The sequence below is a fragment of the Symphalangus syndactylus genome, chromosome 16, assembly GCF_028878055.3.
Source record: "Symphalangus syndactylus isolate Jambi chromosome 16, NHGRI_mSymSyn1-v2.1_pri, whole genome shotgun sequence".
NCBI classification, from domain to species: domain Eukaryota; kingdom Metazoa; phylum Chordata; class Mammalia; order Primates; family Hylobatidae; genus Symphalangus; species Symphalangus syndactylus.
This window is the reverse complement of record NC_072438.2, coordinates 44267466-44291922: the sequence shown is the minus strand read 5'-3', so window position 1 is coordinate 44291922 and position 24457 is coordinate 44267466. Positions and strand designations below refer to the sequence as shown.

General features: G+C 41.3%; 1 protein-coding gene across 2 annotated transcripts in view; it reads right to left on the bottom strand.

The window, feature by feature from the left end:
- Window positions 1-24457, bottom strand: part of C16H4orf19 (chromosome 16 C4orf19 homolog) — a 135261-nt gene that overhangs the window by 30071 nt on the left and 80733 nt on the right. For both annotated transcript variants that reach the window (XM_055245739.2, XM_063619847.1), the window contains exon 2: window positions 2954-3003. The gene's annotated coding sequence lies outside the window, so the exon portion shown is untranslated. The remainder of the gene's footprint in view (window positions 1-2953; window positions 3004-24457) is intronic.

Sequence of the window (24457 nt, the reverse complement as noted above, 5' to 3'; positions counted from 1 at the left end):
TGTTCCTGGGCATGTGCAGAGTGGCAAAATATTTTGAGTCATTAGATGTTTATGTTTCTAGCTGAGCTCAAACAAGATGACACTGTGTCATACTGTGAATGGGTATCTTCTCATGGCCCCATTGTTTGCATTTTGTGCTTTTTGTTGGTGATGTCACTGTTAAAAATGGCCCCAGGCATAGTGCTGACACGTTGTCTAGTGGTCCTAGGTGCAAGAATGCTGTGATGTGCCTTACAGAGAAAATGCGTGTTAGATAAGCTTTGTTCAGAAATGAGTCATAGTGCTGTTAGCCCTGAGCTCAGTGTAAATGAATTAACAATACATATGCAAATAAAGTGCTTTAACAACTGAAACACACATAAAACAAGGTTATATATTGATCGGTTGATGAAAATATTGTGACCAGAGGCTTGTAGGAACCTAACCCCATATTTCCCTTGAGAGCAATGGTGCAGTATTCACTAACTCCTTGTTTGAAGTGACTTTCTATAACATAACTACAGTGAATTATGACTGTCGACTGCAGTAACTCACTTAAAATTAATAAGAAACGTATACAATAATAGATGAAGTCTTTTCTATTGCATGCACAGCTTTCTGGTGCATTGTCCCCCCTTTCTTTCCCTGGCCACATTGGCCTTCTTTCAAGTCTTTAAAATTTATGTTTTGTTCCTGATCTCAAGGATCTTGTCAAAGACTATTTCCTTTGCCTTCTCACCCCACTCCATCTAAACCAGCCATTTTAAAACCCTGCTTTCCACCTTATATCACCTTTCACTTTACATTCTTAGCACTACTTACAGTTTTATTTAATTCATTTTTTGACGTCTTTCCTGCCTTCTCAACTATTCAACTCATGAGGGTGGAGCCTGCGAGTTGCCTGCAAGTCTTAACTCTGCTTCTTTGCTCTTAGGCAGAGGAGGATGAGCACATGAGGAGGACTGGGAAGAATGCTCAGGGAGGGAGGAGGGAATTGGGCTTTATTATCAAGAAGCAGGAGAGGAGAGAGTCTTCCATCAAAGAGTGTCATGTGCCTCAGAGATAAGGAAAGGATGGAACAGTGCACCTGAATTTCATATCAAGGAGGCTGTTGGTGGGAAAGGCAGGAAGGTTGTAGAGCAGTGGAGATGCATGCTGGGGTGCAGCAGGTTGAGGAATGCATGGGGCATATGAAAAGGAGGAGAGAGAACTCTTATGGAGCTTGGTTGAGATGGAAATGATGAAGGGAATAGTTACAGTGGACAAGGATATAGGATTATAGGATGGTTTTGTAGCAGGTGAAAAATAAATACCTTTTATAAGCCAAGGAGGAAAAAGATAGTTGAAAGAAATTGAGAACAGTAGAAAGAATGGGGGAAAATCTAGGATCAAGTCAAGATCACTAGTGAAGAAATACACCTTAGAAAGATGTAGAGATATATACTTTTCCCCTGGAGCCTAGAGGGAAAGAGGCAAGGGTGATTTCAAGTGGAGACAGTTCTAGATGCAGGGTGGGAAGCTGGAGGACTGTAAGTTGTGAGTTTCTTGATGTAGGGGGCAAGGTGTCTGCTGTAAGGGCTAGATGTGAAAGCTCAAAGTGACAAGGTTTGGAATGGTGTGTGGTGGCGGGGAAGAGCAACCACTGAAAGGCAGCTGAGCAGTGCTGAGGGTTGGCCTCAGCTGGCCACTAAAAATCTGAGTGATGCCAATGCATGTAGTTCTGGCATTCTTTCCCTCTCCCAGCAGTGCTCAGCAATCCAGGTAAAGGCCCATAGCATGTGGGTTACTACCCTGGTCCCAGGTTGAGGTATAAGGCAACAGGGCTTGGGTCTTGAGAGTGCTGTCAAGCGTGGCTGAAGCAATGGACCTGGAGCCTGCACTAAATGATTAGGGCTGTGTGGCCAAGAGGTTGGCTAAGGAAGAAGAAAGAATCCTGCATGGTGAGGATCCTAATGAGGTTAGGGGGAACAAAGACAAGACCGGACCTGGCATCCTTGAGCATGAGGAATTTGGAGCCATAAGAGATGGTGGCATTGACACATTAGTGTCTACAATGAAGGACATGGTCCAGGATGTGGCCATGGAAAGTGAAATGTAGTGGAAGTGAGGATGACTAGAGTGGAAGTCAGAAAGGCTTTGGGCCTATGGTATTGAATGATCTGGAGCCGCTGGGAAGTCCCCAGATGATGGCAACAAGTAGGGAAAAGGACAGAATAGGCCAATGACATGAACCTCAAAGGAAGATAAGGTTTGCAGATAGGAGGCAGCTTGACCATCTAGAATTTGCAAAGGGAACAAGAATAATGCATGTACCACTTTCAGGAGACACAGAGTGAGGGGACCAGGCTGGTTCCACTGGAGTAAAATACATAGAAGATTATATTGCAAGTTCGGCCAAAGATGGAAATGGTAAAGGGCTTGGGAAGGAGACTCAGAGAGAAATAAAGAGAAGGAAGGTCTGTATTCACAGTACCTGGGTCCTAAACAGGAGAGTATACTGGAATAATCTTGAGGGCTAGTCATTATCCCAGAGCCTCTGATTTAGTGGGTCTGGGATGGGGCATGAGAAACTGAATTTCTAACAAGTTCCCAGGTGAGGCTGATGCCGTAGGTCCTGGGACCACACGCTGAGAGCCACTATTCTGAGGCATGGACATTACTAGAGAAGCTTGAAATTGCCTGGGGACGGGGGGATAGATTAACCGGCAATCTTTTCAGTGTGGAGACTTGGTTGAACCATGCATTATCACACTCATTTTAGAATTGTACTCCAAAAAACAAACATAAAAAGGAAACAGCAATTCTACTCGAACCTGAGTGAGCCAGAAAGAAAGAGACTTTGGGGACTTCTGTCTACTGGCTTTAAGGTTTTAGGTAATAAAAACTGTAGCAGAAGACCAAATGATAGAAAATGTAAAGTGAAGAGAATAGATTTTCTCACCAAAGCATGGAAAGATAAAATAAAATAGCTTACCTGTTGTGGATATCGTCTGTTAGGTTTCTCTAGAAGTTTAACTTCTCTTCCTGCAACAACAAAAAAGTTGAACACTGAGATCGGTGGGTTGCCTTCTTTTCACAGCCAGATATTATCGTGAGTGTGATGGCAGCAAGCGTTTCCTAAGGGGCACTGGGCAGTAATGTGGGGAAGGAGTTCCTGGCTTGGAACAGTTTGCCCAGAAAGGCAAGGGGTTTCACATTTATCAGGCTGGGGTTTGCAGCCCAGCTCCTGACACTCAGCAATCAACTCACAGTTAACCACAATTTCAGTCTGTAAAACAATATTATAGTGAGATAACGTCATATAAGCTGTTGATCACACACTGGAAATGTTGGAGTTGTCCAATAACTGAAAGCCATCTACTATGGACTGAATGTCTGTGCCCCCTGCAAATTCCTGTGTTGAAACAAATCCCCAGTGTGATGGTATTAGGAGGTGGGGCCCTCTGGGGATAAAATTAGTACCATTATAAAAGAGATTCCAGAGAGCTGCCTTGCCCCTTCTGCCTTATGAAGTTATAGCGAAAGATGGTTATTTATGAAGCAGGTCCTCACCGGACACCAAATCTGCTGGCACCTTGATCTTGAAATTTTCAGCCTCCACAACTCTGAGAAATTTCTGTTGTTTATAAACCACTTACTTTCTGGTATTTTCTTATAGCAGTCTGAATGGACTAAGACATTCTAGTTGTTATTACTGTTGATAAACATTACATGACAATGTGCCTCTTCTCTGATGGACAAAGTTTTGACTAAGCGAAAAATCCCACAAAAAAAAAAACAATAACAAAAACAAGCAAAGTTGAATGAATAAGTGTGTGATATTTCAATAAAATACACGACTTAGAAAATAGCTTTATGATGTATAGAACTTAAGAAAGTAAAACAAATGTTCAGATTTTTATTCACTTCTCCGTGATTATTAGAATAATTTACTACATATGGACACATCGTTTTCAAGAAAGGATCTTATTCCACTCCCAAGTAGACTATAGATTGAGATAATGAGCTCTGTCTTATGATATTGGAATGGTTTTACATCCTTTCAGTGATTTAATTTTATATTCTTGTCAGCAAAATATTTTCAGTTGGTTATTTTTTTAAATTGTTCAATAACTCCTTAAGATCTGATACATTGCTCAAATGTCCCATGATCATTCTATTATTCTTATTTTTTATCATAGTACACACCATTCAATTTAAATATTACTTGATAAGGAAGACATGAGAAACGGAAGTCCATGCCTGCAGGGAGATAACCTCTAGCAGGGGAGAGCAAGGAGGTGAGAAGAGTTTACAATGAACTACAATATCATTCAGAGTTCAAACAATGGCATCAAAGGGATGCCAACAAAATCCTGAGGCGGTTCAGGTAGGGAAGAGCGTGTAACTGGGCGGCTTCGAGAAGCTGACAGCACCTGAGCCAGGGACTGAAACAGAGAGGAATCATATCGGATGAAAAACTAATAAACGGGCCGGGTGTGGTGGCTCATGCCTGTAATCCCAGCACTTACGGGGGCTGAGGCGGGTGGATCACCTGAGGTCAGGAGTTCGAGACTAGCCTGGCCAACATGGTGAAACCCCGTCTCTACTAAAAATACAAAAAATTAACCTGATGTGGTGGCAGGCGCCTGTAATCCCAGCTACACAGGAGGCTGAGGCAGGAGAATCGCTTGAACCCTGGGGACAGAGGTTGCAGTGAGCCAAGATGGCACCACTGAACTCCAGCCTGGGCAACAAGAGTGAAACTCTGTCTCAAACAAAACAAAACAAACAAAAAAAGAAAAAGAAAAGAAAAAAGAAAAATTAATAGTGACCAGGTGTGTCAGGAGGGCCTTTTAGGCAAGGGGAATGTGACAGAGATGAGGCAGAAAGAATGGAGTGTTATTTAGTCAACAAAGAATTCTGAACTCCTACTGTGTGACAAGCCCTATGCTATGTACAAGAAACTGCAGATTTTAGGTAACAAAAACTGTAGTGAAAGACTGTTAGAAAATTTAATGAAACGTGGAAAGAACAGGGTGGGATGCCAGGTGGTGCGTCCTACAGAATGACAGCCTGATGGGAGCAGTAAATATTCTGGATTGCTTGATGTTTAAGGAGGAGATTCAGGGGGAACAAGGATTTCCGTGGAGTATTAAGAGTCAACCTAGGGAGTGAGATGTGAAGAGGGAAGAAGGCAGAACCATATGATTTGAACATCTACATCTATGGGGTGAAGGGTTCTGGGTGAAAGAAACAGACAAGCAGCAGCAGAAAAGGTTTGAGGTACAGGGCTCTACAGTGCCTCAGATGAAGAGAACAGCTACCAGCCCAACAGTATCAAATGCTGTGCAGACGATCGAGACCATTTTAAAAACTGGATTTTTATCTTGACTTTGATTATACTGTATTCCCCATAGAACAAATCCAAAATCCACCTCTCAAGCTACCCCCTTTGTCTGCTAAGCACCAGACCCATATTTTGCATGTGGATGATGCAGCATTTCTGAAGAGAAGACCTTAGCAGTCAGTTCCTCCACAAACATTTTTGGAAAGATAAAGAAAGCAGAGGGCATGCATTTTAGTGACTTATCCAGGCCTATGCAAGGAATCGGTGGGGAGGAACCAGGACTTGTTTCCTGGCCTCCTGTCTCAGAGTGTCCTCTGTGAATTGATAACGTCACATAATTCCTGTTTTTGTTTTGAACAAAGTACCCAACTGTCTGTTAGAAGCTACTCTCAGATGTCTGCACACTTAGTAAGCTGTTACTGAGTGCCTAAGAAGTGCCATGTAGAGTGCTAATAACTGAGAGTATAAAAGGGGAACAGAACACCCTACCTGCCCTACCATGCAACTTACCAGGTGGTTGGTAGACAGATCAAAACCAGTGGTAAGTGCTTCCTAGGAAACCAACTGGATGTGGCAATTTGGAGTTTTAGGTGAGAATCCACTAAGAGTGAGGGTTGGACCTTTTGAGAGGGTAGCATTTAAACTGGGATCAAAAAGATGAGATGGGGCCAGCTAGGTAATGAAAAGCTCTCATTAAACCACTGTGCTGTTAAAAAACCTTAAGTGGTTCTGTATTGCCTACCAAATCTTAAATATCCTCAGCTATGCATTCAAGGCCTTCTACAATATGACATCCATGGCCTTCCAAGTTTATCTGGGGAACTCCTCCAGCTACTTTCTATTTCCAGCCAAACTAGACTTTTCATTATTCTTTAATGCCAATGCTTCTATACCTTTGCACATATTATTTTCCCCAGTTGGCATACCTCCTTACCAATCAGTACTTTGCAAAATTCTATTCATCCTTCAAAACCCATTTCACACACCACTTTCTCCAGGAAGACTTTAAAAAATTCCAAAATAAAGGTAATTACTCATTTAAAATATTTCTAGGCTGGGCATGGTGGCTCACGCCTGTAATCCCACCACTTTGGGAGGCTGAGGCGGGTGGATCATCTGAGGTCAGAAGTTCGAGACCAGCCTGACCATCATGTGGGGAAACCTTGTCTCTACTAAAAGTACACTTAGCTGGGTGTGGGGGCACACGCCTGTAGTCCCAGCTACTCAGGAGGCTGGGGAGGAGAACTGATTGAGCCTGGAGGCAGAGAGTGCAGTGAGCTGATTGCGCCACTGCACTCCAGCTTGGGTGACAGAGTAAGTCTCTGGCTCTAAATAATAAATAAATATTTCTAAAGGATCTTTAAGCTCTTTGTATCAGTCCATTTTCATACTGCTATGAAGAAATTCCTGAGACTGGGTAATTTATAAGACAAAGAGGTTTAATGGACTCACAGTTCCATGTGACTGGGGAGGCCTCACAATCATGGCGGATGGTGAAGCAGAAGCAAAGGCACATCTTACATGTCAAGAGGCAGGGCAGCGTGTGCAGGGGACCTGCCCTTTTAAAACCATCAGATCTCATGAGATTTATTTACTGTCACGAGAATACCATGGGAAAAACCCACCCCCATGATTCAATTACCTCCCACAACACGTGGGGATTATGGTAGCTACAATTCAAGATGAGATTTGGGTGAGGACACAGCCAAACTATATCACTTTATCAAGGTGGACAGCTCTGATCATTTTCCATCTTGGATTATAGCACATAATTCATTTATACAGTGTTCCCTCTATCAGACTATAAACCCTCAGTAGAGAAGGCCATGGTTTCATCAGTGTTTATCTGCACATTGTGTCCCTTGGCACAGTGACTTGCATATAGGTGGTACCGTACATGTTTTCAAAAAAATTTGACTTAAAAATATCATTGGCAATTTAAAGATGCCTAATACCAATGTATAATAACACAGCAATGCTCACATTTTATCGATTCTAAGATGTACATGTATTCATTTACCTTTTAACATATCTGGAATTGGAATGTATCTCTCAATCACTGGCACATCATGGTTACATTGGCAGCATTATTTTCTATCTTTGTGTTACATAAGATAATGGTACATGTTACAATCAATGGCATCTAATATTTAATGAAATGTGGCATTTAATCCTATATTATGATTTATTTCAGCAATATATTATGCAAAAATTTTACAAACAATACCCTATATTGAACAAGTGTCTACTCTGTGCACAGTTATACAAAGAAGTCCTTCTAAGGTGGAACTAACAACATCCAGGGATAAAGTAAGAAGTTTATGAGCTCCAAGAACTATAAAGATCAGTTGTCAAAATAACAATAACCATGAAATAAGATGCATCAAAGAAGTAATTTTTCCCAGAATGACTTTTTGAAGTAATAAGTCTTTTAAAAAATAAATATTTTTTGGTATACTGCTGGTGCCTGGAAAATATGTGTTTCCATACATGGATACAAGTATAAATAACTCATTTGTTTGGCAAGCTAGCACTGGCATGACACTGGCTTGTACATGGGGAAGACCTGATGCCTGGTACAGCCAATCAGCACTAAGCGTTGTGGGAGTTTGGGAGAAGATGTAATCCCACTGCAACGACGCTTCCAGGAAAGGCTTTATGGAAAAATGAGGCCATGAGAGATAGGTAGAAATTAGGCAGAGAGGACAGTTTTAGTAAAAGCAAAAAGGTAGAAAAGAACAGGACTTGTATGAAAGACAACGGAGTGACCCATGTTGGATTTTGGGGTCACAAGATGGATATGGCATATGTGGCCAGGTTACTGAAAGTAGGTCCAGGAGACCAAATATGACATGATTAGCAAAAAAATTAGGTTCTGAAGTGGCAAATGACAAGATGGAAGCAATATATTAGAAAGCATGACCTACCAGTAGTAAGCAGAGAAAATGAAAAGGGTTGGGTACAGAAAGACTTGCTAGGAGTTTACCTTTTGAATTTAATGATGAGATAAAAAAAAGCCCGGCATATGGTGGCATCGAAGGGAATCCACAGGAAGAAGCAAATTTGGAAGTGATTTCTTTCAAGACTTCTTGGATTTTTGAGTTAATTTCTACTGCCCTGGTTTCTCTTAGCACATTGGTTGATATGTTTATTACACATAGTATTGTACAAGAGTTACGTAGCCTCACTAGCTCTTTCCTTATGCATAAAATGACAATGATAATAGTACTGTAGCAGGACGAGCTGCAGGCAAAACCTCTCAAACACCGAGTTGTAGAAGGAAGGGCTTTATTCAGCTGGGAGCATCGGCAAGCTACTGTCTTAAAATCTGAGCTCCCCGAGTGCACAATTTCTGTCCCTTTTAAGGGCTCACAACACTAAATATTTTACATGAAAGGGTCGTGATTGATTGAGCAATCTAGGGGATATGTGACAGGGATTTCATGTACTGGTAGTCAGAGTGAAACAAAATAAAGCAGGGAGTTTCACAATGTTCTCCCGTACAATGCCTGAAATCTATGGGTAACATCGGGTTCTAAGTCATGAGTTGATTTTTAACTACTAGGTTTAGACCAGGCAGGCCCAGGACTAGTTTTGGGCCTGGCCCCGGGCTGCCTGTGTTTGATTTCACTTCCTCGTTTTTTTTTCTTAAAACAGGTACTGAGTATAAAACAATATAAAACAATATGAAAGGGTCTCTCTCTTCCCTCATTTCCCCCCTTTGAGACTCTCCCTTTTTATTAGTGGGAGTTCTCTTATTTTTGCTACTTATGTCTTTCTGTGCAATAGATTGATAGTGATTTATACAGTACACTTGTGCTGAAGCATTTTGGTGAACTAAGGTAGCGACGAAGCTTTTTATCATTTGAAGAAGTACAGGTAATAAAAAAGGGAGCAGTAAGCAGGTTTCTATTACATTATAACTCCTATTATAAGAGTTTTAAATTTTTGTAGTGCTGGGAACCACCTTCTAAACATGGCTTCAGGGTTGAATCTGTGCTACACTTGTACAGGCACATGTGCCAGGTTTGTCATATTTCTAACTATGTCTTTAACTACTTGCCTTTGATTATCTATGTGTAGACAGTAATTAGTAAGGTTAAATTTCCTATAGACCTCTCTTTCAGCTGCTAGCAAGTAGTTGAGAGCCAATCTATTTTGATAGATAGCATTTCTTATCTGAGTTTTTTTTGCCAGGCCAGAATAGTCAAGGCTTGACTGGTTTTATTAGTGATGATTTCTAAAACAGCTTGCAAATGTATGATTCTGTTGAGCATGTAAATGGGGGTCCAGTATCGCCATGCACCATCTTGTGTCTAAGTGGCAGGCCTATAGTATTGTATAATTTTTTTAGGGGGCCATTTATCATCTTTTTAATTACCTATGGCTATGCTTTGTTTTTCATGGGAAACATAGACAGGGAAGCCCAGGAGTTCACCTGTTTTTACGGGCAGTAAAAAGAAAGATGGTTTAATGTGCCAGTTACACATCTACCTGTCCACTGATCAGGCAGCTTAGCATAGGCCCTATGTCCGCATATCCAGTATAACCTAGTGGGGGCAGTCCAGTCCCAGTGGAATTCTGGGTGGGCCCAGACAGTGTGCAACCTTGGAAATTTACTGAACGGATCTCTGTGTAATTGGAACTCCACCATGTAACTATTTTCTTTTGTGGTACTATTATACAGTTTTTGTCCTAGGCAACTAAATCATCATACAGAATGAGTGAATTTTTTTCTTTTTCTAGCTATGCAATATTGTCCAATAATTGAGGCCTTTAGAACCTTAACATTGTCAGGGTGGTTCTTTTGGGCAGGGAATTCATCAGGAACTGGGTCTGTAGGAACTAACTCTTGGGCTTCCCATGGCCATTGGTCTCCTGTTATAGTTCCTCCACAAACATAACATGAAGTGACTTTTAAAGACTGGGCTACATGTTCGGCTAATTGCAAAAACAAATTTTTAGTCTTTCCTGGAATCTCAGGTACTGGCACATTTAGTTCATCTTAGAAAGTCTGAAATACTGGTTCTGGAGAGCGTCTTTGAACCTCTCCTTTTATTAGGATGTTTACACTAGGATCTAGTCCTTTTCCATCAATGCCCAATGATACGTATTTTCCTTTATTTGATTTTGGGTCTGGGGAAAGGTTTGTGATTATCAATTCTAAAGGGTTGCAGCTCCCACTCATGCAGGAGGGGCTGCTTTTCCTTTCTGGAGCCAAACAGGATCTTTTTAATCCTCTTTCCAAGTAGTCTAAATGACATAAGACCAGTATTGACACATCTCACATAAATACGATTCTTGACAGATATACTTATTATTATTTTTTTTTTTATTGTGTAACTTTTTTTCCAATCTAGAGAACTGCACCCTGTTCCTTGCTGATTACTATTAATGGTGGCACAAGCGTCAAATTTTAAGGTTACATGTTTGGGGACCCCTCTTTCTTCTGTTCTAGCTATTACTTTACTTGTGTCACCTAGGAAAGGACCAGTCCTTAGACTTACTTCAAAGACTGTGATCATGGGAGGTTCAGAGGGGTCATAGCACACATCGGGCTGGTCACTTCCTGGATTACATACTTTGTACTGAGTGTTATTATACAAACAGGTTCCTTTTGGAGTTCCTAGGCATTCATAATAACTATAAAATAATAGGCCTGTAGCAATCTTTTGTCCTACCTCAGTGACTTGATGTATATACTGGGAACAGCCCTCAGTCTGAGGAAGGTCAGTTGAAGTCCTTACTGTACAAGTCCAAATTTTAAGGAAAATAAATCCCTTATTATTTATTTCCTTATTTTTAAAGAAATTTTAAGGAAAATAAGTCCCTTATTTATTTCCTTAAAAAATAAAAAACTTATTTTTTAAGGAAAATAAGTTTCCTCATGCTTCGGCTGTGCATGGACCAGTCAGCTTTCGGGTGTGACTGGAGCAGGGCTTGCCGTCTTCTTCAGAGTCACTTTGCAGGGGTTGGCAAAGCTGCTCCCATCCACATACAGCTCCCAGTCTACCGATGTTTATGGGTGGTCTCAGAGGTTGGGCCTACTAGAATAAACTGGGTCCAACACCTCTAAACAGCTATGTTTAACTGGGCTCTCTGATACCAGGAGTAAGGTGGCAGGGTTAGGGTGTTGCAAACTTCAATGGTTATGCGGGGATTTTCACAGAGCAAGCTTTGGTATCTAGTTAGTCTACCATTTATTAGCTGATGATGTCCTTTGGTATTTATTAAAGTCACCACAGCATGGGGGGACTTTATGTTTAGGTTTTGCCTAAGAGTTAGCTTATCTGCTTCTTGTGCTAATAGGGCCATTGCTGCCAGGGCCCTTAGACATGGGGGCCAGCCTTTGGAAACCCCGTCTAGTTGTTTTTGAGAGATATGCGACTGGCCTTGGCCAGGGCCCTACAGTCTGGATTAAAACTCCAACTGCCATTTTTTTTTTCCTCTGGTTGATGAAATGCCAGGGTGAAAGGGATAGCCAATTGGACTAAACTATAAGTGCCACTCCAGTTATTTGGCATAGTGCCCAGTAAAGGTCCACCACAATACTACCACACATCCACTTGAGGATGAACAAGGGCTGACTGACTGATAAGCTCTTGAAAATTCTTAAGCTCATCGCATCCCTTCAGGTCTCCAAGGAATGCTAAGTTTCCTCCCCGTCGTGAGAGACATGAAGTGAATTTAATGTTGGGAGACAGAGGCTGGATGGCCCTCGGGGGCTGACCCACAGGGACTTCGGGATATAGCAGAGAGAGCTTGGCATGACTTAGTACTCCAGGCTGTAGAATCCTGGAAAAGAGCTACCATGCAGCCCATGCCTGGTTGACTGGAGGAACACCTTAGTGGAAGGGGGACAATCAGGGCCTCTGGCCTGCCATATGCACAAGCATAACAATTGCTTTTGTTTAATGTGCAGATGGAATATTTGATCCATTTCAACCGGGCATTTGCATCTTGGTATGCTGTTTTAATTGCCAAAGTTTAAGTCTTTAACTTTTATGATCCTCTAGTAAAATGAATGTTTCCTTTAGCACTCATTTTTATTAGTTTTTAGACCAAAGAAAGCTAAACACCATTTTATATTTAATAATGTTTCTTGTATGATTTTTATACCAGATAAACTAAATTTTACCTTTATGTTAGTGTGTTATTAATGTTAAACTTAATTTTAATAAAACCTTGTAGACATATTTATCCAATTTTTCATGTTTGACCATAAGGTAAGATTTTATAGACTCTTTTTCTTAACCTTTTATAATTTTTGTCAAAGAGCAGATTGATGCTTTAAGAAAAATCTGTTGCATTTTTCCTTTAATGTCCAGTTCACAGAAAAACTGGATGATACCTTTTTAACTTTAGCTAATATGTTTATACACAGAATTTTCTTTACAATTAACATTTTAAAACTTGCTTAAACTTTTAAAACAATAACTTTTTTTAACCTTTTAATGTATTTTACCTAAATGTATTTTACCTAAAAATCCACATTCTTATGCCTCCTTATAATTTTTTTACCAAAGGTATATTTTACTTTTTTTATACAACTTGCACACAAACTTTTTCTTCAGTAGTACTCAGGAGGCCTTATTACTTTTAAATTATACAACATTTTTTGCATAAAATTTTTTTATAACTTTTTTCTTTCACAACTTTTGCAGACAATTTTTCGACATGTCTCAACTTTCTGACTTATTACAAATATTTTTTTCTTTAAACAACCAGTTATTTCAGGACAAGAATTTACCATATAATACTCTTTTGATACAAATTCTGCCTTCCCCTCTTTTTTTTCCTTTTTTTTTTTTTTGAAGATAACCATTTTTTTTTTTAAAGCAAACTTTATGTCTTTGGACTAGACTGTGTAAGGCCACAAGATTAGAAGTTACCATAATACATGTTACACTGTTAACTTTTAGCAAACTTCACTTTTGTTGAAAACCTTGTATGTTTGGGATTTCAATTATTCTTTGCTATTAGTAAGATCTTGTTTAGTCTAAATTAACTTAGAATTGGTATAGATGGCATCTTTTTCTCTCTGCTGGTCTTTCCTTGCCTCTGCCAGCCGCTTATGCTGCTGTTCTCTTAACAACTGTTTGGTGGGGAAGGGGGTCTAGAACCAGCTGTAACTGTCTATATATGGAAACTGGTCTGGGTGCCTTGGCTTACAGGTTACCTTGTGTCATACCTTTGAAACAAGGGACCTGTCCAGGCTTCCTTCTGGTGGCCAACCTACCTCTAATGCTGGCCAGTCTATTTCACACAAAGTTCTAAGTTTTTCTGGTGTCACAGTAACACCATAATCTCCCTTAAATCCTTTCTTGAAATTTTTCAACATAGTTCCTAGTGGGGTGAGCTTATTTGTGCCTGACCTATGCTTCTTCAAGACAAAACATCACACTCACACCACATGCACACCATAAAACAAAAAACAGGTAAAAAGGGCACACACACACTTTTGCAGTTTACACCAAACCAAAATCAAAACCAAAATCAGAGTGTCCAGAAATCCAAGCCAGGTCAAAACCAAAACCAAAGTATCAAGCAATCTAAGTCAAGTCAAAAACAAAAACCAAAGTGCCAGTACAGGCACACCGTGGGTGATCAGGCCACGCTTCCACTCGAATGGAGTAGGCAAGTTCCCAAGACCAGTCCTGTCAAGGAATTTAAACCAAGTCAAAACCAAAACCAAAGTGCCGATAAAGGCACGCTATGGGTGATCAGGCCATGCTTCCACTCAAATGGAGTGGGCAAGTTCCCAAGACCAGTCCTGTCAAGCAATTCAAACCAAGGCAAAACCAAAATCAACACCAAAGCGCCGATAAAGAAAGGCACGCCGTGGGTGATCAGGCCACGCTTCCACTCAAATGGAGTGGGCAAGTTCCAAAGACTGGTCTTACCAAGTTTCAGATGTCCGGACTCTAAGTGCCAGTTCTTTCCCGGTGTTCAGCCACTGCGTTAATCCTCTGCGGGGGCCTGCTACGTACTGCTCTCGTGAGGCATTCCACCGGGGCAATTGCCTACTCGGGAGTGGTCCTTGCATTGCATCACTCAGGCTGGCTGGAGTCCCCTGCAGGGATGCTCCACAGGGCAGGCCTAAGCTGCCTAAGGGGCTGCCTTTGCCGCCTAAGGGGCTGCCTCTGCCATCTGTCAGTCACCTCACTTCCCGGTCAGAATGAGCCACAGGCAAAACCTCTCAGACACCGAGTTGTAGAAGGAAGGGCTTTGTTCAGCTGGGAGCATTGGCAAGCTACTGTCTTAAAATCCGAGCTCCCCAAGTGCACAATTTCTGTCCCTTTTAAGGGCTCAAAACACCAAAGATTTTACATGAAAGGGTCATGATTGATTAAGCAATCTAGGGGATACGTGACAGGGGTTTCATGCACTGGTAGTCAGAGAGAAACAGAACAGAGCAGGGAGTTTCACAATGTTCTTCCATACAATGCCTGAAATCTATGGGTAACATCGGGTTCTAAGTCATGAGTTGATTTTTAACTACTAGGTTTAGGCCAGGCAGGTCCAGGCCTGGTTTTGGGCCTGGCGCCGGGCTGCCTGTGTTTGATTTCACTTCCTCGTTTTTTTTCTTAAAACAGGTACTGAGTATAAAACAATATAAAACAATACGAGAGGGTCTTTCTCTTCCCTCAGTACCTTTTTCAGACAGTAGTTAGGATTAAGTGAAAGAACACAGTACGTATGGAGCACAGTTGGTACAAAGTATAATTTCAACAGTGTTGGCTGTTTCTTGATTCATCACTGTTATCATCATCATCCCCATCCTCCTCCTCATCATCTATTAGTTTGCAGTTTTTCTCCCTGCCACTACAATGAAGTTCCTTGAATCTAAGGATCAGATCTCTTTATCTTTATTTCTTCAAAAAGAAATACAAAGTAGGACTTCTGTAAATATGTACTATATTTTAAGGGAAAAAGTTCCAGATTTCCATGGAAGAAGGAATTTGTATGACAAAAGAAGGAATTATTAGAATTATCCTTATTTTTGGAGGCTGACAGAACGGAAGAATGGTGGTTCCATAAACGAGACAGTTGGCAGAGGGACAATATACAGAGTTTCAGAGATCCTGAAGTCAGCAGTTAACGTACTGAGCTGAAACGATGAATGGGGGGATGACAACAGAAAGGTGGTGGACAGGACAAATGCATCCAACTACCTCCTATTAAACAAAGGCAGAAACCCAAAGGGAGAGCAATATAGGAGGTAAAAACAGAAAGTAAAGTCACTGACCTCTTAAATCAGCACTCTGGAAAACAAAGGATTAGCCCAGTTTAGATGGTAGAATCCTTAAAGTCCCAAGGAAAGTAAGAGTGAATTATGGAGGACTAAAATAAGAATAGTTTGGAAGGTTTTTAAGAAGTCAGGTTACCAAATCTCTTCCTGCACTCCTTAGAGTGGTTTCTACTTTGCGTCTCAGCCAAAGAATACAGGTTGAGTGTCAGGAAAGGGTGAAACAGGGTTTCTGGACTGGAAACAACAGTAGAGGACACACAGTGGAGGGCAGGGGTTTCATACCAAAAACAGGGGGATTAAGTGAACACGTGCACAGGGAATGTTGGGGACTGCAGCCTGCTCCCCTCCTTGGTTCTGTGAGAATGCCTGGCAGCTACCCTCTACCAATAAAAGTCTCTACCATAAAGATAGAGATTAAAACCAAGCAACCTGGCCGGGCGTGGTGGCTCAGGCCTGTAATCCCAGCACTTTGGTAGGCCGAGGTGGGTGGATCACTTGAGGTCAGGAGTTCGAGATCAGCCAGATCAACATGGAGAAACCCCGTCTCTACTGAAAATACAAAAATTAGCCAGGTGTGGTGGCACATGCCTGTAATTCCAGCTACTTGGGAGGCTGAGGCCGGAGAATCACTTGAACCCGGGGAGCAGAGGTTGTGCCCCCAAGATCATACCATTGCACTCCAGCCTGGGCAACAAGAGCAAAACTCCATCTCAAAAAAACAAAAAACAGAAAAAAAAAAAAACAAAAAATAACCAAGCAACCAACAAAAAGCACTTGGAGGAAACAAAGAATAGAAAAAAGAAAATCCAAAACAACAAACAAACAAAAAACCAACCCCCAAACCAAACCCCAGGCCACTGACAATAACATCCTCATCATGTTACTTGTTCCCCCAAACAGAAAGCTGTGTTTTTTTTAATCAGAGAACAAAAAAAGCTCCTTGAAATTAAAACAAAAGAGCAAAAATAACTATTTCAACAGAGAATCTAGAAGAAAAAGGTGAAGAAATCTCACATAAATTAGCAAAAGAGATAAAGTCATTTAAAATTGAATAAAAAAGATAAAGAAAAAATTAGAAGACCAATCCAGGACATCCAGTATCCAAATAATAGGAGTTGCAGGAAGAAAGAACAAACAAAAGAAGGGAAGGAATTCGTCACAAAATAATTTGAGAAAATTTTACGTAATTGAAGGACATGAGTCTCTGGATTGAAAGGACTCACCAACTGCCCAGTGAAATGGTTAAAAATAGAATTAGAATCAATATACATCACTGAAATATTTCAGAAGTAGGATAAAAGTAAAGATACAGTAGCCTCCCAGGAAAAAAAAAAAAAAATTCAATGATATATAAAGAGCTGGGCATCAGCATGGTTTTGGACTTCTTAAACATACATACACACAAATAATTCTAAATCTGGCCAAACTACCAATTAAGTGAGAGGGGAGGATAAAGACATTTTCAGATATGAAAGGTCTCAAAACATTTATCATCCATATATCTTTTCTCAGGCTATCAGAAGTTACTAGAAGACGTAAAAAACAAGTGAGGGAGTAAACCAAGAGGGAATGACGAGGGATAGATAAAATAGGGCATTAAACACAGAAGAGAGGCAAAAGTATTACCAAGGATGATGGTGATGGGAGATCCCAGAATGCCTCCAGTGTATACAAGAGAGGGCACAGCTTGTTCAGATTGGAGAAGCTAAGAAGTCTCTGGCAGCCTTCTTCTTTCTTCTTCTTTTTTTTTTTTTTTTTTTTTTTGAGATGGAGTCTCACTCTGTCGCCCAGCCTGGAGTGCAGTGGCACGATCTCGGCTCACTGCAAGCTCCGCCTCCCAAGTTCATGCCATTCTCCTGCCTCAGCCTCCCGAGTAGCTGGGACTACAGGTGCCCGCCACCACACCTGGCTAATTGTTTGAATTTTTTTTTTTTTAGTAGAGACAGGGCTTCACCGTGGTCTCATCTCCTGACCTCGTGATCCGCCCACCTTGGCCTCCCAAAGTGCTGGGATTACAGGCGTGAGCCACCACGCCCAGCCAGACAGCCTTCTTTTAAGAGATGAAATGAACAGAATAACTAAAGTGTCCCAAAGATAAAGATTTATACAACATGGAAATAATTTGAGGTTGAATCAGTGGTAGGTATACAGAACATTCAGTAAATGAGAAACAAGCCCTTTAGCTACCTCCAGAAAAATGCTGTACAGAAAAGGAAATATAATGGTAATCCACTCCCTGGTTTAGCTTTCAATAGTATTTACATAGTTATAAAATTCCTCTAACCCCAATTAAAGGTGGGGGGTTCAGTGGAGAATGGCAGCATTCTTTACGTATGGTGGGGCTGGAGGTGGTAGCTTCTTCCACTGTGGAAGATGATGCCTATTACTGGAAAAAACCCACCAAAGAAATAGTAATAGAAGTATGCATTTAGTGAGAAAGAGGCAAATACCAAAACAATCACTTAAAAGAGCGATTTCGTTTGAGAAAAGAAAAATGTGCTTACAGGTGAGCAGACTGGGCTTGACCTGGAGATTTGGGGACCAGTCTAGTCATAAGAGAAAGTCATGAGAAAGAGTGAATTAGATGATAGCAAGCAGTAGCGATCTGGCTTCTGAATGAGCCAGCTCACATCCATTTATTTAACTTACAATAATTATTAAACATCTAGTGCTGTGGGCCAGACATCAAGCTCCTAATTTAGTGGGGTGAGCACTTCGAAATAATTCGATGATATAATAGAGATTATAGGCAAAACACTATGATTATAATGATATAATAGAGATTATAGGTAAATCACTATGAAAATGGAGTGGGGGTGGTGTCCTACAACCAATCTTTCTGAATATTCTGGAGCTGCACAGTCAAAACGGTAAATACTAATGACATACGGCTACCTAAATTACTTAAAATTAAATACATTAAAATTTCAGCTCCTTGGTTACACTAATGAGCCATACTTCAAGTGCTCAAAAGCCACATGTGGCTAGTGACTACTGTATTGTACAGTATGGACATAGAACATGTTCCTCATTACAGAAAGTTCTATTGGATAGTGCTGATCTACACGTTCTTAAATGGTGTTTTTTACAGCATATTCAAGTACAACATTAAACACCTGAAGGATAACATTCCGTGGTCTGTTAGCAAATAGATTCTTGCTTGATATTTATCCAGGCAATTTATCTGTACATGGAATGGAATTTTTACTTTGTAGAATGTTAGTTTTCAAGTGGAGCCACCCCTGAACTAGGAAGGGGTATTTCTTACTTCTCCTGATACGGTTTGACCACCCACAGGTGCTGGTGACAAATGCTGCTGGTAACTAAGAGTCGGTGAGTCTTTGGGAAGGCACTTTTGTATAGTGGTGCAGGGTAAATGCACCTGGTGGCAATAATTTAAGTATGCCCTTAGAATGACCCTGTATGACAGATGCACCTGAATGTGTGTTCTGAGCTAGGGAATCCAGGAGTGACCACCTCAGAGATTCCTTCCTTATACATGATAAACATCTGAGACCCGGCCTGTCCCATGGAAGATGTGCTGTACAGGGGATTGAGGCCTGAGTTTTGGGTTAAATGAAGGTTGCCAGGTGGAGGTTATTAAGGGGAGGGTGAGTGAAAATGCTGTATAGAGTGCATGCGGTTTGCAAGTTGCCTAGTCTGCTACCACTGGGCACTGTGGTTATATTGTCCAGCCTGCCGCCGCTGGACTCTCTCCTCTGTATATAGGCCCCAAATAAGCCCCACGTCTCATTTGCTGGCTCTAGATGTCTTTTTCGGCCTCTTGAACCTGGTGCCTTCCCTACTGAGGTTAATAGGAGTTCAGCACAAGTGGAAAAGAGGGGTGAGCTCTAGAGCCAGAAACTCCTGAATTTGAATCGGCTCCACTACTTATAAGCTGTGTGGCCTCAAGAAAATCTCAAAACCTCTCCTTTCCTTCGTTCCTTCACATGAGGTGTACACATAATGCATGAATCAGGAAAAGCTGGTGGCAGAAGCACAAAAATGGCAGTGGCCATGTGGCTAATTGTTATTAATGTGCAGCATTTGATGAGTAGGCTGGTAGAGGGTGGCCCCTAAGAGGGGCTGGTAGAGGGCGGAGAGAGCAGACTCTCCTCCCCGCTCATTTCTGCTCATCACCACCCTGTTAAAGGGTCTATCATTGTCCCAAGACTTAAGTACCTCTAACAGGAAGACTTTTTGTGCAAAGGGAAAAAGAAGGGAAAAGGGCACCAGTATTTACTGAAAGCCTGGACATGCCAGACCCACTTGTGGGTGCTTTATATTGTTCTGTAAGTCCTCCCAACAAGGTTGGGGCGGGGGGAAGTTAAAGCATGGGAGGAAGGGAAGGTTTGTTGGTGGTGGAAAAGGAAGCATGGTGGGAGATAAATCCACTAGGATGGGCTGGGGTTAGGTGGGGAGAGGCTGTGAATACCACGCCAAATGCCTGACTCTGCGAGATTTCAGTTCATAATAATAACTGGTGGGAACATGCTGGACTCACTGGTGGGGAAGAATAGAGCTAGTCAAGGTGAACTCAGCCAGCCTGGGACTTCTCTGCAGACAGGTGTTTTTTACTTCAGAGTTTACACCACAGAGTGGACGGGCTGTTTGTGTTACCTTCTTTAATTTCCATGAAAAGAAAAAAAAAAAGTTTTTTTTCCAAGTGGAGTTAAATTCTAAATATAATAAGCCTGAGTTGGCTCTAACACTGGTTGCAAGAATGAACTTTTCCTTGTAATCTGTAAATGCAATCAGGTTTGTTTCCCATTTCTCTTTGATGGGTTCCCCCCAACTCCCACCCCCACCTCTACATGGGGCCAATATCTGAATAGAAAGCAAAGAGCTCAAGCTGGGCTCCTTTTTCTGAACAAGCTTTGCAAGCTTTGCAACATCTTCCTTGGATACGATTCAGCTGGGGGCCTTCCCTGTATCCCAAGAGGAATTCCTGTGTCCTCACACAGGGGCTCTTTGTTGTCAGAGGTTATGAGAAGTTAACCACTACTTTGCACAAGGAAATATCTTTTCATTGTGTGAAGTAATGATCAAAGAGGAATGTAATTTAAGCCAAAGAAACAAAACCGTGATTTATATCTAGAATCTCCACAGAAAAAAGAAAAATCCTAGTTACTTCACTAAAGCACAATCATCTGCGGGATAGAATGTAAGATTCACTCATTTATCGATTAATGTTAAAATTTAGTCCTTAGTTTATGCCAAATTCTAAGTATTTTTTAAAGTACAGAAACTTCCTCTTTGCACTCACTCTGCTCAGATCTGGTCTTTTTCAAATGCTTAAAGACCTTTGTTCATTAAAAATGGTGTATATGTTTGCATATACATAATGTGATTTATACGCTCTACATTAAAACATGTATAATTATGCACGCATGCACAAATACATATAAGCACACAAAACTTGGAAAAAGAGAGAGAAAAAGGTGAACCATAATCAGAGCAGCTGAACCGTGTGTTATGTATGCAAATTTTTTCAACGGTTTATGTCCATCTGCATACAAATTCGATACAATATACAAACAACTTTGTGTCCCACTTCTTTTTCTTGTGTTGTTTTTGATGTTTAGTTTTTTGACATGTAGTAACAGTAAGGTGTAGTATCTTATAAAATATTTAGAAGAGAGGCATTTGAAGTTCTCATGATAAATGATAAATGCGTGAGGTGATGCATATGCTAAATACCCTGTTTTGATCATTATACAACATGTCCCATTTTTTTCACTTAGCATCATGTCTCTGGCCTTTTCCATGACAATACATAATATTCATAATAATTGCTTTAAATTCTTGCAAATTATTCCAAGAGTGACTGTCATGCCAAACCCCCATTAATTCCAGTGAGGATGGCAGCAGGTCCGAGAGGCTGAAGAAGAGACCTGGAGCCAGTGAATGCAACACAGGGTTTATTTTTATTCTTATTTTGAGACAGAGTCTTGCTCTGTCGCCCAGGCTGGAGTGCAGTGGTGTAATCTCAGCTCAATGCAACCTCTGCCTCCCAGGTTCAAGCCATTCTCCTGCCTCAGCCTCCGAAGTAGCTGGGATTACAGGCGTGTGCCACCACGTCTGGCTAATTTTTGTATTTTTAGTAGGGACGAGGTTTCGCCCTGTTGGCCAGGCTGGTCTCGAACTCCTGGCCTCAGGTGATTCGCCCACCTTGGCCTCCCAAAGTGCTGGGATTACAGGTGTGAGCCACCGCGCCCGGCTGTCACAGGGTTTAGAGGGGAACTCACATATCGGGACAGACCAGTGGCAGCAGGCTGAACAGGAGAACCACAGGACCAATGGCAGCAGAATGCGATAACCACAGCCACTCACGAGAAGCATGTCATTTATATAACATTTTTCACATAACATCCTCCTTTTAACAGCTTCTACTTAACCTTCATTTAACTGAAAACAAAGGGCCTTAATCCCATGTATGGTCTTTTTTCACAGGATAGGCTGGGGGCTCAGATGTTCCTCATAGATAAGGAATCAGTCTCTGGCTTGGCCACTCCCAGATTCCTTAGCTTGGAACTCCAAACATACATTCAGGTGCAAGTGCTATGTGGGGTCATTCTTAGGGTATGCATAGGTTATCATTGTGACCTGCATCTACCCTACAGTGACCCCTGGCAGTTAATTAACCATTCTCTCTAGAGTTTAACAGTTTTGGAACTTAACATTTTTGGTAAAATCACCCTCCTTGCAGCTTCCAAGTTCAGTGTCTACTGTGCTGACTATATAAAAGGCCATGATTTTAATGTGTGAGATGAATTTGATTTTATCTTTCCATTCTTTTCTATTTTTCTGTTGTGAAGTAAAGGTGACCTATGGGACCTGACAGTTAGAAATTTAAACAGGAGATTAAGCTCCTCCATCACAAACCAGGAAATGCTAATCTACAGGGCATCACTGCTATCAAATTCACACCTCCAGGGAAAGTGCAGGCAAAGTCTGTCCAGCAATTACTACCTGTCCCAGGCAGAAACCCTTCTTTTCCAAACAGCTGAAGACCCCACCTGACAGACTCCAGGGAATCAGAGCCAAATTCTTCACTCCTATTAAGTTCATCATGTTCTCTCTCTTTGCAGCACAAGCTCTTTCCAGGTGGAGATGGCAAGGTGTGTCTCTTTTAGCATAGGGGCCCAAGAATGATGGCTGACAGTCATTTTGTGAATCTGCAGGTGCCCCAATGTCCTTTGGATTTTATCTTTTCTAGTTATAAAGTCCTTATTCTGTCTCAATTTTCTCACACATGTGGCAGAAGAGATTTGTCTCAGATGTACAAACTGTCTTGCACATACATGTTTATTTACCAAGGGCAGGTGAGGGTGGAATGAGGCAGAACCCACAGCCAAGTCACTGCAGCTGTGGCGCTATCAGTTCACACATGCAGGAGGGCTTAGGGAGGTTATAAGCATAAGACTCTTCACTGGGTCCAGGCCCAGTTGTTACACTCAACAGATTTTTCAAAACCAAGATTTGAGGCTCTGGTTCTGATGCATGGGTTTGTGTGTGTGTGTGTGTGTGTGTGTGTGTGTGACAGGGTTGTGGTGGTAATGATGATGGTGGTGATGGTGATAGTGGAAGTGGTGGTGATGGTGATGACGGTGAAGATGGTGATGGTATCTGACACTTGAGCATTCACTATGTGTTTGATACTTTACACTCACTATCTTGTTCTCTTCCCAGCAACTCTGTGAAATAAGCATTCCAGTGTCCTAGCTTCGTTTTACGATAAAGGAAATTGGTTTAGCAAGCCTAATTAACTTGCATAAGGTCACACAACTAATACATTTTGGAGAAAGAATTCAGAGTTTAAGCTTCTTCATTTATTATATATCATGGAGTCTTCAGTATGGCGGATGCATGCAACAAAGCCTATCACTGCAGAGCTAGGCAGCGAATGTGAGACACAGGAAGTTGAATAACTCGGACTTCCTGTCAATGAGAGAACTCAAATGTTGACTCCTGACACTATCTCCAAATACATGCCCAGAGCCACACTGACAGGACTGAAGAAAGGTAATGTTCTTCATGTATCTTTAAACCTCAGCCTCATTTTTTTCTATAACAAATCACTTGCTGTTCCTTATGTTATTTCTAGACTAGGAAAATTCTACCACTTTTTTGCATGTGTGTAATATTGCAAATTTGTACATGTAAGCATTTAAAATATTCTTCAATTTTTATAATGCTGCTTTGTCATTATTTTATTACTTTAACATACTGACAGCCTCAAACACAAGCACAAAGAATCATCCAGGCCTCTTTTCAACCTCTGAGACACCTTGCTGACGTTCTAGTTGTTTTAGAAAAGCCAGATTCTAGGTACACCATACATGTAATGCAAAAGGAAATATTAGGGACAGATTTCTGTGCAATTATTTAAGGGAAATTCTGGAGGGCAGAATGTACCTGTGTAGACATTGCACTCTTTGTGAGTCCTTAAGTATCTATATCTTATGAGCCTTAAGAACATTCTTATGGGTTACATATGTTACACTAGCACAGGGCAAGCAATCAATCACTGGAAAGATGTAATTATGATGCCACTAGTCCTTCAGCTTCCGGGTCTGTCTTTTCTTATGGCAGGCAAGGGCCCTACTGCCATGAGTCCGTCACTCTGCCCCCAAAACTGGCCAGCCATGCCACCAGTGACTAAGACTACATGTATTAGTCATGTAGTCTTACTGTCAATTAAGTTGTCGTCCCCTAAATCTTTCCCATTCTACATGAGGTTTGTAATGTATTTTGATACCCTGGTTAAGCTATCAGTTTTAGTAGAGAGCAACAGACAGAACAAATACGTGTCTATTGGAACACAACTATGCCCATTCATTTACGCATTGTCTGTGGCTGCTTTTGAGCTACACAGCAGAGTTGAGTAGTTGCAA